The sequence below is a fragment of the Spermophilus citellus genome, assembly GCF_964194105.1.
Source record: "Spermophilus citellus genome assembly, chromosome: 16".
In the NCBI taxonomy this organism is placed as follows: domain Eukaryota; kingdom Metazoa; phylum Chordata; class Mammalia; order Rodentia; family Sciuridae; genus Spermophilus; species Spermophilus citellus.
Window position 1 is genome coordinate 25,665,681 of NC_138196.1, and position 14,084 is coordinate 25,679,764.

The window sequence follows — 14,084 nt, forward strand, 5'->3', positions numbered from 1 at the left end:
TGACATATCTTTGCTGATGGTGTCACCAGTGATCCAATTTCCTTACCAGTGCACCCCATGTTAATTGTGGTAGTGCTGGCATATCTTTGCTGATGGTGTCACCAGTGATGCAATTTTTCCAAAAGAGCCGTCAATTAGCTTGGTGTCGTGGCATTTCTGTATCCTCCTCCCTTCTACTAGTGATGGTCTAAAATTTGGGGGCCAACACAGGTGAGGCAAAGAACCTCACCCCCCCCACTGGCACCAAGGCTAAATTTGGGGGCCAACAGAGGTGAGGCAAGAACCTCACCCCCCACTGGTGCATAGGCCTAACCACAAGTATGGCTTTATGCTGGACCAGTAGTCAGTGACGGGTGCAGTGGTATCAACTTAAGACAGGAGGCTGACGCCTAGAGGTCAGTTTTTCCCATGACGGGTAAGAACCATATGTTGAATTGGACAACCTACCAGGCATGGTCCTTGGGCCACATGGCATGTTGTTTAATTAAACAGAAGGGGGGAGATGCAGAGGGCCATTGTTAAGTAGGAATGATGCATTGAAATTTCCTTGCCAGCCTACCCCATGTTACTTAGAGGAAGGACTCCTGGAAATGGACATGCCTTGGACATTCGCTGTGAAATTGCATGTGTGTTTGAGAAAGGTGACCCTGATCAAGGAGCAGGGAGGATACAGGTTTAGGGTGTATCCTACAGGTTTTAAGAAGTATCCTGCTCCTTGGGTTTAGGGTGTTCCCGGTTTAGGACAATTTGGGTTTAGGGAGGGCAGAACTTGGATTTCCCTAGAACGTGTTAGTAGAGGAACAGTGTGAGTTCAGGAATAAAGAATTGCTATTTGAATCAACTAAGCTGTGAGTGGCTCATGATCTTGTGCCCTCCTAGAATGCAGCAACCCAATCTTGATGATATTTGGTTGTAATGATCAGTACACCAATCCCCCATGGCTCACCAATTTTCGTTTTTCTAGTTTGAAACGTTCATTTGCAGTAACAGTTTGAAATTTTAGGTTTCACTCTGTTTTCTCCTATATTGATAGATGAATATGGAACTCTAAATCCAACATGGTTTGTAGTAGTTCTTTGAAACTTGAGAAAGTAAACTAGTTCTCAGTTTTGTCTCTGTGGTTTGTTTCCTCTTGAAGTACCCCTAAGCAGTGACTGGTGCAAAACACTTTCATCGAAAGGGGTTACCACGCTTCCAAAAAACTACGAGTTTGGGCTGGGGATGTGGCTCAAGCGGTAGCGCGCTCGCCTGGCATGCGTGCGGCCCGGGTTCGATCCTCAGCACCACATACCAACAAAGATGTTGTGTCCGCCGAGAACTAAAAAAATAAATATTAAAAATTATCTCTCTCTCTCACTCTCTCTCCTCTCTCACTCTCTCTTTAAAAAAAAAACTACGAGTTTTATGAAATCTGCACAAATACTTTTCACCATTCTTGATGATACTTGGTTGTCATGACCAGTACACCAATCCCACATGGCTCACAAATTTTCGTTCTTCTAGGTTGAAGCGTTTGTTTACAGTAATAGTTTGAAATTTTAGGTTACACTCTGTTTTCTCCTATGTACATAAATGAATATGGAACTCTAAATCCAACATGGTTTGTAGTAGCTCTTAGAAACTTGACAAGATACTGTAGTTCTCAGTTTTGTCTCTATGTTTTTTTCCTCTTGAAGTACCCCTAAGCAGAGACTGGTGAAAAACACTTTCATCGAATGAAATTGCCAAGCTTCCAAAAAACTATGAGATTTCTGAAATCTTTATCACTAATCTTGATGATTCTTGGTTCTCATGATTGGTACACATATCCCACTTGGCTCATCATTTTTCGTTCTTCTAGGTTGAAGTGTTCGTTTGCAGTAACAGTTTTAAATTTTAGGTTTCTCTCTGTTTTCTCCTATATAGATATATAACTATGGAATTCTAAATCCAACATGGTTTGTAGTAGCTCTTTGAAACTTGACAAAATAAAGTCGTTCTCCATTTTATCTCTATGGTTTGTTTGCACTTGAAGTAGCCCTAAGCAGAGACTGGCAAAAAACACTTTCATCCAAAGGGGTTGCGAAGCTTCCAAAAAACTTCGAGTTTCCTGAAATCTCACCAAATATTTTTTTCACCCGACCTTGATGACACTTGGATGTAATGATCAGTACACCAATCCCACTTGACTCACCAATTATTGTTCTTCTAGGTTGAAGCGTTCATTTGCAGTAACAGTTTGTATTTTTAGGTTTCAGTCTGTTTTCTGCTCGTAGATAGATGAATATAGATCTCTAAATCCAACACGGTTTGTAGTAGCTCTTTGAAACTTGATCAGATAAAGTAGTTCTCAGTTTTGTCTCTATGGTTTGCTTCCTCTTGAAGTACCCCTAAGCAGAGACTGGTGAAAAATGCTTTCATCGAAAGAAATTGCCAAGCTTCCAAAAAACTATGAGTTTTCTGAAATCACCGCAAACACTTTTTCATCAATCTTGATGATACTTGGTTCTCATCATCGGTACACGTATCCCACTTGGCTCACCATTGTTCATTCTTCTAGGGGGAAGCATTCGTTTGCAGTAACAGTTTTAAATTTTAGGTTTCTCTCTGTATTCTCCTATATAGATAGATGAATATGGAGCTCTAAATCCAACATGGTCTGTAGTAGCTCTTTGAAACTTGACAAAATAAAGTAGTTCTCCGTTTTATCTCTGTTGTTTGTTTGCACTTGAAGTAGCCCTAAGCAGACACTGGCGAAAAACACTTTCATCAAAAGGAGTTGCCAAGCTTCCAAAAAACTACGAGTTTCCTTTAATCTCACCAAATATTTTTTCACCCGATTTTGATGATACTTTAATGTAATGATCAGTACATCAATCCCACTTGTATCACCAATTTTCGTTCTTCTAGGTTGAAGCGTTCGTTTGCAGTAACAGTTTGAAATTTTAGGTTTCACTCTGTTTTCTCCTATATAGATAGATGAATATGGAACTCTAAATCCAACATGGTTTGTAGTAGCTCTTTGAAACTTGACAAAATAAAGTATTTCTCAGTTTTGTCTCAATCGTTTGTTTCCTCTTGAAGTAGCCCTAAGCAGAGACTGGCAAAAAACACTTTCATCGAAAGGGGTTGCCAAGCTTCCAAAATCTACGAGTATTCTGAAATCTCAGCAAATACTTTTTCACCCGATCTTGATAACACTTTGTTGTAATGATCCATAAACAAATCCAACTTGGCTCACCAATTTTCGTTCTTCTAGGTTGAAGCGTTCATTTGCAGTAACAGTTTGAATTTTTAGGTTTCACTCTGTTTTCTCCTATATAGATAGATGGATATGGAACTACTAATCCAACATGGTTTGTAGTAGCTCTTTGAAGCTTCACAAAATAAAGCAGTTCTCAGTTTTCTCTCTATGATTTGTTTCCTCTTGAAGTAGCCCTAAGCAGAGACTGGCTAAAAAAAGTTCATCGAAAGGGGTTGCCAAGCTTCCAAAAAACTACATGTCCTGAAATCTCAGCAAATATTTTTTCACCCGATCTTTATAATATATGGTTGTAATGACGAGTACAACATTCCCACTTGGCTCACCAATTTTCATTCTGCTAGGTTGAAGCGTTCGTTTACAGTAACAGATTGAATATTTAGGTTTCACTCTGTTTTGTCCTATATAGATAGTTGAATATAGAACTCTGAATCCAACATGGTTTGTAGTAACTATTTGAAACTTGACAAAATAAAGTAGTTCTCAGGTTTGTCTCACTGGTTTGTTTCCACTTGAAGTAGCCCTAAGCAGAGACTGGCGAAAAACACATTCATCGAAATGGGTTGCCAAGATTCTAAAAAAATACGAGTTTCCAGAAATCTCAGCAAATATTTTTTTAACCCGATCTTGATGATACTCAGTTTGAAGTAGCTCTTTCAAACTTGGAAATATAAAGTAGTTTTGAGTTTTGTCTCTATGGTTTGTATCCTCTGGAAGTAGCTCTAAGCAGAGACTGGTGAAAAAAACTTTCATCAAAAGGGTTGCCAAGCTTCCAAAAAACTACAAGTTTTCTGAAATCTACGCGAATACTTTTTCAAAAATCTTGATGATACTTGGTTGTAATGATCAGTACACCAATCCCACTTGGCTCACCGATTTTCGTTCTTCTACATTGAAGCATTCGTTTGCAGTAACAGTTTGAATTTTTGGGTTTCACTCTGTTTTCTCCTATAAATAGATGAATATGGAACTCTAAATCCAACATGGTTTGTAGTAGATTTTGAAACTTGACAAAATAAAGTAGTTCTCAGTTTTGTCTCTATGGTTTGTTTCCTCTTCAAGTAGCCCTAAGCAGAGACTGGAGAAAAACACTTTCATCAAAAGGGGTTGCCAAACTTCCAAAAAACTACAAGTGTTCTGAAATCTCCGCAAATGTTTTTCCAGCAATCTTGATGATACTTGGTTGTAATGATCAGTACAGCAATCCCTCTCGCATCAGCAATTTTCATACTTCTAGGTTGAAGCGTTCATTTGCAGTAACAGTTTGAATTTTTAGTTTTCACTCTGTTTCCTCCAATATACATAGATGAATATGGATCTCTAAATCCAACATGGTTTGTAGTAGCTCTTTCAAACTTGACAATATGCAGTATTTCTCAGATTTCTGTCTATCATTGGATTCTTCTTGAAGTAGCCCTAAGCAGAGACTGGTGAAAAACACTTTCATCGAAAGGGTTGCCAAGCTTCCAAAAAACTACGAGTTTCCTGAAATCTCAGCAAATATTTTTGGACCCGAACTTGATGATACATGGTTGCCATGATCAGTACACCAATCCCACATGGCTCACCAATTTTCTTTCTTCTAGGTTGAAGCGTTCGTTTGCAGTAACAGTTTGAATTTTTATGTTTCACTCTTTTTTCTCCTATATAGGTAGATGGATATGGAAATCTAAATCCAACATGGTTTGTAGTAGCTCTTTGAAACTTGAAAAAATAAAGTAGTTCTCAGTTTTGTCTCTATGGTGTGTTTTCTCTTGAAGTAGCCCTAACCAGAGATTGGCGAAAAAAAAAATTTATCAAAAAAGGTTGCCAGGCTTCCGAAAAATATGAGTTTCCTAAAATATCAGCAAATATTTTTTCACCTGATCTTGATGATACATGGTTGCAATGATCAGTACACCAATCCCACTTGGCTCACCAATTTTCGCTCTTCTAATTTGAAGCGTTTGTTTGCAGTAACAGTTTGAATTTTTAGGTTTCACTCTTTTTCCTCCTATATAGATAGATGAATATGCATCTCTAAATCCAACATGGTTTCTAGTAGATCTTTTAAACTTCACAATATAAAGTATTTCTGAGTTTCATCTCTAAGATTCATTTTCTATTGAAGTAGCCCTTAGTAGAGACTCGTAAAAAAAACTTTCATTGAAAGGGTTGCCAAGCTTCCAAAAATCAAGAAGTTGTCTGAAATCTCTGCAAATACTTTTTCACCAATCTTAATGATACTTGGTTGTAATGATTACTACACCAATTTCACTTGCATCATCAATTTTCATTCTTCTAGGTTGAAGCATTCATTTGCAGTAACAGCTTCCAGTAACAGTTTGAATTTTTAGGTTTCACTCTGTTTTCTCTTATATGGATAGTTGAATATGGAACTCTAAATCCAAATGGTTTGTAGTAGCTCTTTGAAACTTGACAAAATAAAGTAGATCTCATTTTGTATCTATGTTTTTTTCCTCTTGAAGTAGCCCTAAGCAGAGACATGCAAAAAACTCTTTCATCAAAAGGGGTGCCAAGCTTCCAAAAAACTACAAGTTTCCTGAAATCTCAGCAAACATTTTTTCACCAGGTCTTGATGATACTTGGTTATAATGATCAGTACACTAATCCAATCTTGATGATACTTAATTGAAATGATCAGTACACCAAGCCCACTTGGCTCACCAACTTTTGTTTTTCTAGGTTGAAGCGTTTGTTTGCACTAACAGTTTGAATTTTTAAGTTCCACTCTATTTTGAAATCTACGCGAATACTTTTTCAAAAATCTTGATGATACTTGGTTGTAATGATCAGTACACAAATCCCACTTGGCTCACCAATTTTCGTTCTTCAAGGTTGAAGCATTCGTTTGCAGTAAGAGTTTGAATTTTTAGGTTTCACTCTGTTTTCTCCTGTAAATATAGTTGAATATGCAACTCTAAATCCAACATAGTTTGTAGTAGCTCTTTGAAACTTGACAAAATAAAGTATTTCTCAGTTTTGTCTCTATGGTTTGTTTCCTCATAAAGTAGCACTAAGCAGAGACTCGTGAAAATCACTTTCATCAAAAGGGGTTTCAAAGCTTCCAAAAACCTACGAGTTTCCTGAAATCTCAGCAAACATTTTTTCACCCGATCTTGATGATACTTGGTTATAATGATCAGTACACTAATCCAATCTTGATGATACTTAATTGAAATGATCAGTACACCAAGCCCACTTGGCTCACCAACTTTTGTTTTTCTAGGTTGAAGCGTTTGTTTGCACTAACAGTTTGAATTTTTAAGTTCCACTCTATTTTGTCCTCTATAAATAGTTGAATGTGGAACTCTAAATCCAACATGATTTGTAGTAGCTCTTTGAAACTTGACAAAATATAGTAGTTCTCAATTGTCTCTATGGTTTCTTTCCTCTTGAAGTAACCCTAGACTGGCAAAAAACAGTTTCATCGAAGGATGTTGCCAAGCTTCCAAAAAACAATGAGTTTCCTGAAATCTCAGCAAATACTTTTTCACCAATTTTAATGATACTTCATTGTAATGATTAGTACACCAATCCCACTTGGCTCACCACTTTTTGTTCTTCTAGGTGAAGCGTTTGTTTGCAGTAACAGTTTGATTTTTTAGATTTCTCTCTGTTTTGTCCTATATAGATTGTTGGATATGGAACTCTCAATCCAAGAGAGTTTGTAGTAGCTCTTTGAAATTTAACAATATAAAGTAGTTCTCAGTTTTGCCTCTTTGGTTTGTTTCCTTTTGAAGTAAAGCTAAGAGGAGACTGTTGAAAAACACTTTCATCGAAAGGGGTTGCCAAGCTTCCAAAAAACTACGATTATCCCGAAATCTGAGCAAACATTTTTTCACCCGATCTTGATGATACTTGGTTGTAATTATCAGTACACCAGTCCCACTTGGCTCACCAATTTACATTCATCTAGGTCAAAGGATTCATTTGCAGAAACAGTTTGAATTTTTATATTTAACTCTGTATTCTCCAAAGTAGATAGATGAATTTGGAACTCTAAATACAGCATGGGTTGTAGTAGCTCTTTGAAACTTGACAAAATAATGTAGTTCTCAGTTTTGTCTATGATTTGTTTCCTCTTGAAGTAGCCCTAAGCAGAGACATGTGAAAAACAATTTCATCGAAGGGGTTGCCAAGCTTCCAAAAAACTACAAGTTTCCTAAAATCTCAGCAAATATTTTTTTCACCCAATCCTGATGATACTTATTTGTAATTATCACTACATGAATCCCACTTGGGTTACCAATTTTTGTTCTTCTAGGTTGAAGTGTTCGATTGCAGTAACAGTTTGAATGTTTAGGTTTCACTCTGTTTTCTCCTATATAGATAGGTTAATACGGAACTCTAAATCCAACATGGTTTGTAGTAGCTCTTTGAAATATGACAAAAAAATACTTCTAAGTTTTGTCCCTATGGTTTCTTTCCTCTTGAATTAGGCCTAAGCACAGGTTGGCGAAAAACACTTTCATCAAAAGGGGTTGCCAAGCTTCCAAAAAACTACAAGTTTCCTGAAATCTCAGCAATTATTTTTTCACCTGATCTTGATAATACTTGGTTGTAATGATCAGTTCACCAATCACACTTGGCTCACCATTTTTCGTTCCTCTAGGTTGAAGAGTTCATTTGAAGTAAAAGTTTGAAATTTTAGGTTTCACTCATTTTCTCCTATATAGATAGATGAATATGGAACTCTAAATCCAACATGGTTTGTGCTAGCTCTTTGAAACTTGACACAATAAAGGAGTTCCATGTTCTATCTCTATGGTTTCTTTCCTATTGATGTAGCACTAAGCAGAGACTGGCAAAAATCACTTCCATTGAAAGGGGTTGCCAAGCTTCCAAAAATTATGAGTTTCCTGAAATCTCAGCAAATATTTTTTCACCCAATATTTTGATACTTTCAGGTAATGATCAGTACTCTAATCCACTTGGTTCATCAAATTTCATTCTTCTAGGTTGAAGCGTTCGTTTGCAGTAACAGTTTGAATTTTCAGGTTTCACTCTGGTTTCTCCTATATGGATAGATGTATTTGGAACTCTAAATGAAACACGGTTTGTGCTAGGCTTGGAAACTAGACACAATAAAGTAATTCCAAGTTCTATCTCTATGGTTTGTTTCCTATTGATGGAGACCTAAGCAGAGAATGGCAAAAATCACTATCATTGAAAGGGACTGCCAAGCGTCCAAAAAACTACCTGTTTCCTGAAATCTCAGCAAATATTTTTTCACCAATCTTTACGATACTTTCAGGTAATGATCAGTACACCAATCCCACTTGGCTCACCAAATTTGGCTTTTCTAGGTTAAATTGTTCATTTACAGTAACAGTTTGAATTTTTAGGTTTCACTCTGTTTTTCCCTATAAGGATAGATATATTTTTAACTCTAAATCAAACACGGTTTGTTCTAGCTCTTGGAAACTTGACACAATAAAGTAGTTCCAAGTTCTATCTCTATGGTTTGTTTCCTATTGATGTAGCCCTTAGCAGAGACCTGCGAAAAACACTTTAATTGAAAGGGGTTACTTAGCCTGCAAAAAAACTATGAGTTTCCTGAAATCTCAGCAAATACTTTTTCACCCAATATTGATAATACTTTCAGGTAATGATCAGTACACCAATTGAACATGGTTCAGTAAATTTCATTCTTCTAGGTTAAACCGTTCGTTTGCAGTGACAGTTTGAATTTTTAGAATTCACTCTGTTTTCTCCTATTTGGATAGATTTATTTGAAACTCTAAATCAAACACGGGTTGTGCTAGCTCTTTGAAACTTGACACAATAAAGTAGTTCCATGTTCTTTTTCTATTTTTGTTTCGTATTGATGTAGCTCTACAAAGAGACTTGTGAAAATCTCTTTCATTGAAAAGGGTTGCCAAGCTTTCAAAAAACTATGAGTTTCCTGAAATCTCAGCAAATATCTTTTCACCCAATCTTGATGATACTTTCAGGTAATGATCACTACATCAATCCCACTTGGCTTACCAAATTTCGTTCTTCTAGGTTGAAGCGTATGTTTGATGTAACACTTTGAATTTTGGGGTTTTATTCTGTTTTCCATTATATGGATAGATGTAGTTGGAACTCTAAATCTAAATACGGTTTGTGCTAACTCCGTGAAACTTGAAAAAATAAAGTAGTTCCAAGATCTATCTCTATGGTTTTTTTCCTATTTATATAGCCCTAAGCAGAGACTTGTAAAAAACACTTTCATTTAAATGGGTTGCTAAACTTCCAAAGAACTACAAGTTTCCTGAAATCTCAGAAATTTTTTTAAACCAATCTTGATGTTACTTGGTGGTAATGATCAGTACACTAAGCAAACTTGGCTCACCACATTATGTTCTTCTAGGTTGAAGTGTTCGTTTCTAGTAACCGTTTGAATTTTCAGGTTTCACTCTGTTTTCTCCTATATTGATATATGTAGTTGGAACACTAAATCAAAGAAGGTTTCTGCTAGCTCTTTCAAACTTGACACAATAAAGTAGTTCCAAGTTCTATCTCTATGGTTTCTTTCCTATTGATGTAGCCCTAAGCAGAGACTTGTGAAATCACTTTCATTGAAAGGGGTTGCCAAGATTTAAAAAAAAATTTCGAGTTTCCTGAAATCTCTGCAAATTTTTTTAAACCAGTCTTGATGATACTGGTGGTAAAGATCAGTACACTAAGCCAAATGGCTGCCCAAATTTCGTTTCTCTAGGTTGAAGTGTTCGTTTCCAGTAACCGTTTGAATTTTCAGGTTTCACTCTGTTTTCTCCTATATTGATAGATGTAGTTCGAACTCTAAATCAAACACGGTTTGTGCTAGCTCCTTGAAACTTGACACAATAAAGTAGTTCTAAGTTCTATCGCTATGGTTTGTTTCCTCTTGAAGTAGCCCTAAGCAGAGATTGGTGAAAAACACTTTCATTGAAAGGGGTTGCCAAGATTCCAAAAAACTACGGGTTTCCTAAAATCTCAGCAAATATTTTTTCAGCTAATCTTGATGATACATTCAGGTAATCATCAGTACACCAATCCCACTTAGCTCACCAAATTTCGTTATTCTAGGTTAAAACATTCATTAGCAGTAAAAGTTTGAAATTGTAGATTGCATTCTGTTTTCTCCTATATTGATAGATTTAGAAGGAACTCTAAATCAAACATGGTTTGTGCTTTGTATATGAAACTCAACACAATAAAGTAGGTCCAACTTCTCTGTCTATGGTTTGTTTCCTATTGATGTAGCACTAAGCCGAGACTGGTGAAAATCACTTTCATTGAAAAGTTTTGCCAAGCTTCCATAATCTATGAGTTTTCTGAAATCTCAGCAAATTCTTTTCAACCAATCTTGATGATACTTGGTGGTAATGATCAGGAAACTAAGCCCACTAGGCTTCCCAAATTTCGTTCCTCTTGGTTGAAGGGTTCCTTTCCAGTAACCGTTTGAATTTTTAGGTTTCACTCTGTTTTATCCTATATTGATAGATATACTTGAAACTCTAAATCAAAGACGATTTGGTTTAGCTCCGTGAAACTTGACACAATACAGTAGTTCTAAGTTCTCTCTATGGTTTTTTTTTCCTCTTGAAGTAGCCCTAAGCAGAGACTGGCGAAAAACACTTTCATTGAAAGGGGTTTCCAAGCTTCCAAAACATTACGAATTTCCTGACATCTCAGCAAATATTTTTCACCCAATCTTGATGATACTTTCAGGTAATTATCAGTACACCAATCCCACATGCCTCACCAAATTTCCTTCTTCTTAATTGAAGTGTTCATTTGCAGTAACAGTTTGAATTTTTAGGTTTCAATCTTTTTTTCTCCTATATTGATAGATGTATTTGGAACTCTAAATAAAACACGGTTTGTGCTAGCTCTTTCAAACTTGACACAATAAAGTGGTTCAAAGTTCTATCTCCATCGTTTGTTTCCTATTGATGTAGCACTAAGCAGAGACTTGCGAAATCACTTTCATTGAAAGGGGTTGCCAAGCTTACAAAAAACTACGAGTTTCCTGAAATCTCAGCAAATATTTTTCACCCAATCTTGATGATACTTTCAGGTAATTATCAGTACACCAATCCCACATGCCTCACCAAATTTCCTTCTTCTTAATTGAAGTGTTCATTTGCAGTAACAGTTTGAATTTTTAGGTTTCAATCTTTTTTTCTCCTATATTGATAGATGTATTTGGAACTCTAAATAAAACACGGTTTGTGCTAGCTCTTTCAAACTTGACACAATAAAGTGGTTCAAAGTTCTATCTCCATCGTTTGTTTCCTATTGATGTAGCACTAAGCAGAGACTTGCGAAATCACTTTCATTGAAAGGGGTTGCCAAGCTTACAAAAAACTACGAGTTTCCTGAAATCTCAGAAAATATTTTTTCACCCAATCTTGATGATACTTTCAGATAATGATCCCACTTAGCTCACCAAATTTCGTTCTTCTAGGTTGAAGCGTTCGTTTGCAGTAACAGTATGAATTTTTAGGTTGCTTTCGGTTTTCTCCTATATTGATAGATGTAGTTGGAACTCTAAATCAAACACTGTTTGTGCTATCTCTTTCAAACTTGACACAATAAAATAGTTCCAAGTTCTATCTCTATGGTTTGTTTCCTATTGATGTAGCCTGATGCCTAGACTCTCAAAAAATCTCTTTCATTCAAAGGGGATTTCAAGCTTCCAAAAAACTACGAATTTCCTGAAATCTCAGCAATTTTTTTTCAACCAATCTTGATGATACTTGATGGTAAGGATCAGTATACTAATCCCACTTGTCTGCCAAAATTTTGTTACTCTAGGTTGAAGTGTTCGTTTCCATTAACCGTTTGAATTTTCAGGTTTCACACTTTTTTCTCCTATGTTGATAGATGTAGTTGGAACTCTAAATCAAACACCGTTTGTGCTAGCTCCTTAAAACTTGACACAATAAAGTAGTTCTAAGTTCTCTCTCTATGGTTTGTTTCCTCTTGAAGTAGCCCTACGCAGAGACTGGCAAAAAACACTTTCGTTGAAAGGGGTTGCCAAGCTTCAAAATATCTATGAGTTTCCTGAAATCTCAGCAATTTTTTTGCAACCAATCTTGATGATACTGGGTGGTAATGATAAGTACATTAATCCCACTTGGCTGCCCAAATTTCGTTCCTCTAGGTTGAAATATTTGTTTCCAGTAACCATTTCCTGAAATCTCAGCAAACATTTTTTCACCCAATCTTGATGATACCTTGCGGTAATGATCAGTACACTAATCCCACTTGGCTGTCCAAATTTTGTTCTTCTATGTTGAAGTGTTCATTTGCAGTAAGAGTTTGAATTTTTAGGTTTCACTCTGTTTTCTCCTATATTGATAGATGTAGTTGGATCTCTAGATTAAACAGGGTTTGTGCAAGCTCCTTGAAACTTGACACAGTAAAGTAGATATAAGTTCTATCTCTATGGTTTGTTTCCTCTTGATTTAGCCCTATGCAGAGAATGGAGAGAGATACTTTCATTGAAAGGGGTTGCCAAGCTTCCAAAAATCTATGAGTTATCTGAAATCACAGCAAATATATTTTCACCCAGTCTTCATGATACTTACAGGTAATGATAAGTACACCAATCCCACTTGGCTCACCAGAATTCGTTTTTCAAGTTTGAAGCATTCGTTTGCAGTAACAGTTTGAATATTTAGGTTTCACTCTGTTTTCTTCTATATTGATAGATGTAGTTGGAACTCTAAATAAAACACGGTTTGTGCTAGCTCCTTGAAACTTGACACAAGAATGTAGTTCTAAGTTCTATCTCTATGGTTTGTTTCCTCTTGATGTAGCCCTAAGCAGAGTCTGGCAGCGAAAAACTCTTTCATTGAAAGAGGTTGCCAAGCTTCCAAAAAACTATGAGTTTCCTGAAATCTCAGCAAATATTTTTTCACCCAAACTTGATGATACTTTCAGGTATTGATCAGTACACTAAGCCCACTTGTCTCACCAAATTTTGTTCTTCTAGTTGAAGCTTTCATTTCCAGTAACAGTTTGAATTTTTAGGTTTCACTCTGTTTTCTCCTATATTGATAGATGTAGTTGGAACTCTAAATAAAACATGGTTTGTGCTAGCTCCTTGAAACTTGACACAATAAAGTAGTTTTAAGTTCTCTCTCTGTGGTTCATTTCCTCTTCATTTAGCCATAAGCAGACACTGGCAAAAAACGCTTTTATTGAAAGGGGTTTCCAAGCTTCCAAAAAACTACGAGGTTCCTGAAATCACAGAAAATATTTTTTTCACCCAATTTGAAGATACTTTCAGATAATGATCAGTACACTAAGCACACTTGGCTGCCCAAATTTTGTTTTTCTAGGTTGATGCGTTCGTTTCCAATAACAGTTTGAATTTTTAGGTTTCACTCTGTTTTCTCCTATGTTGATAGATGTGGTTGGAACTCTAAATCAAACACGGTTTGTGCTAGCTCGTTGACACTTGACACAATAATGTAGTTCTAAGTTCTATCTCTATGGTTTGTTTCCTTTTAAAGTAGCCCTTAGCAGAGACTGGCGAAAAACACTTTCATTGAAAGGGGTTGCCAAGCTTCCAAAAAACTACGAGTTTTCTGAAATCTCAGCAAATATTTTTTCACCCCATGTTGATGATACTTGGTGGAAATGATCAGTACACTAATTCCACTTGGCTGCCCAAATTTCGTTCTTCTAGGTTGAAGCAGTCATTTGCAGTAACAGTTTGAGTTTTTAGGTTTCACTCTGTTTTCTCCTATATTGATAGATGTACTTGGAACCCTAAATCAAACCCGGTTTGTGATAAATCCTTGAAACTTGACACAATAAAGTAGTTCTAAGTTCTATCTCTATGGTTTTTTCCTCTTGA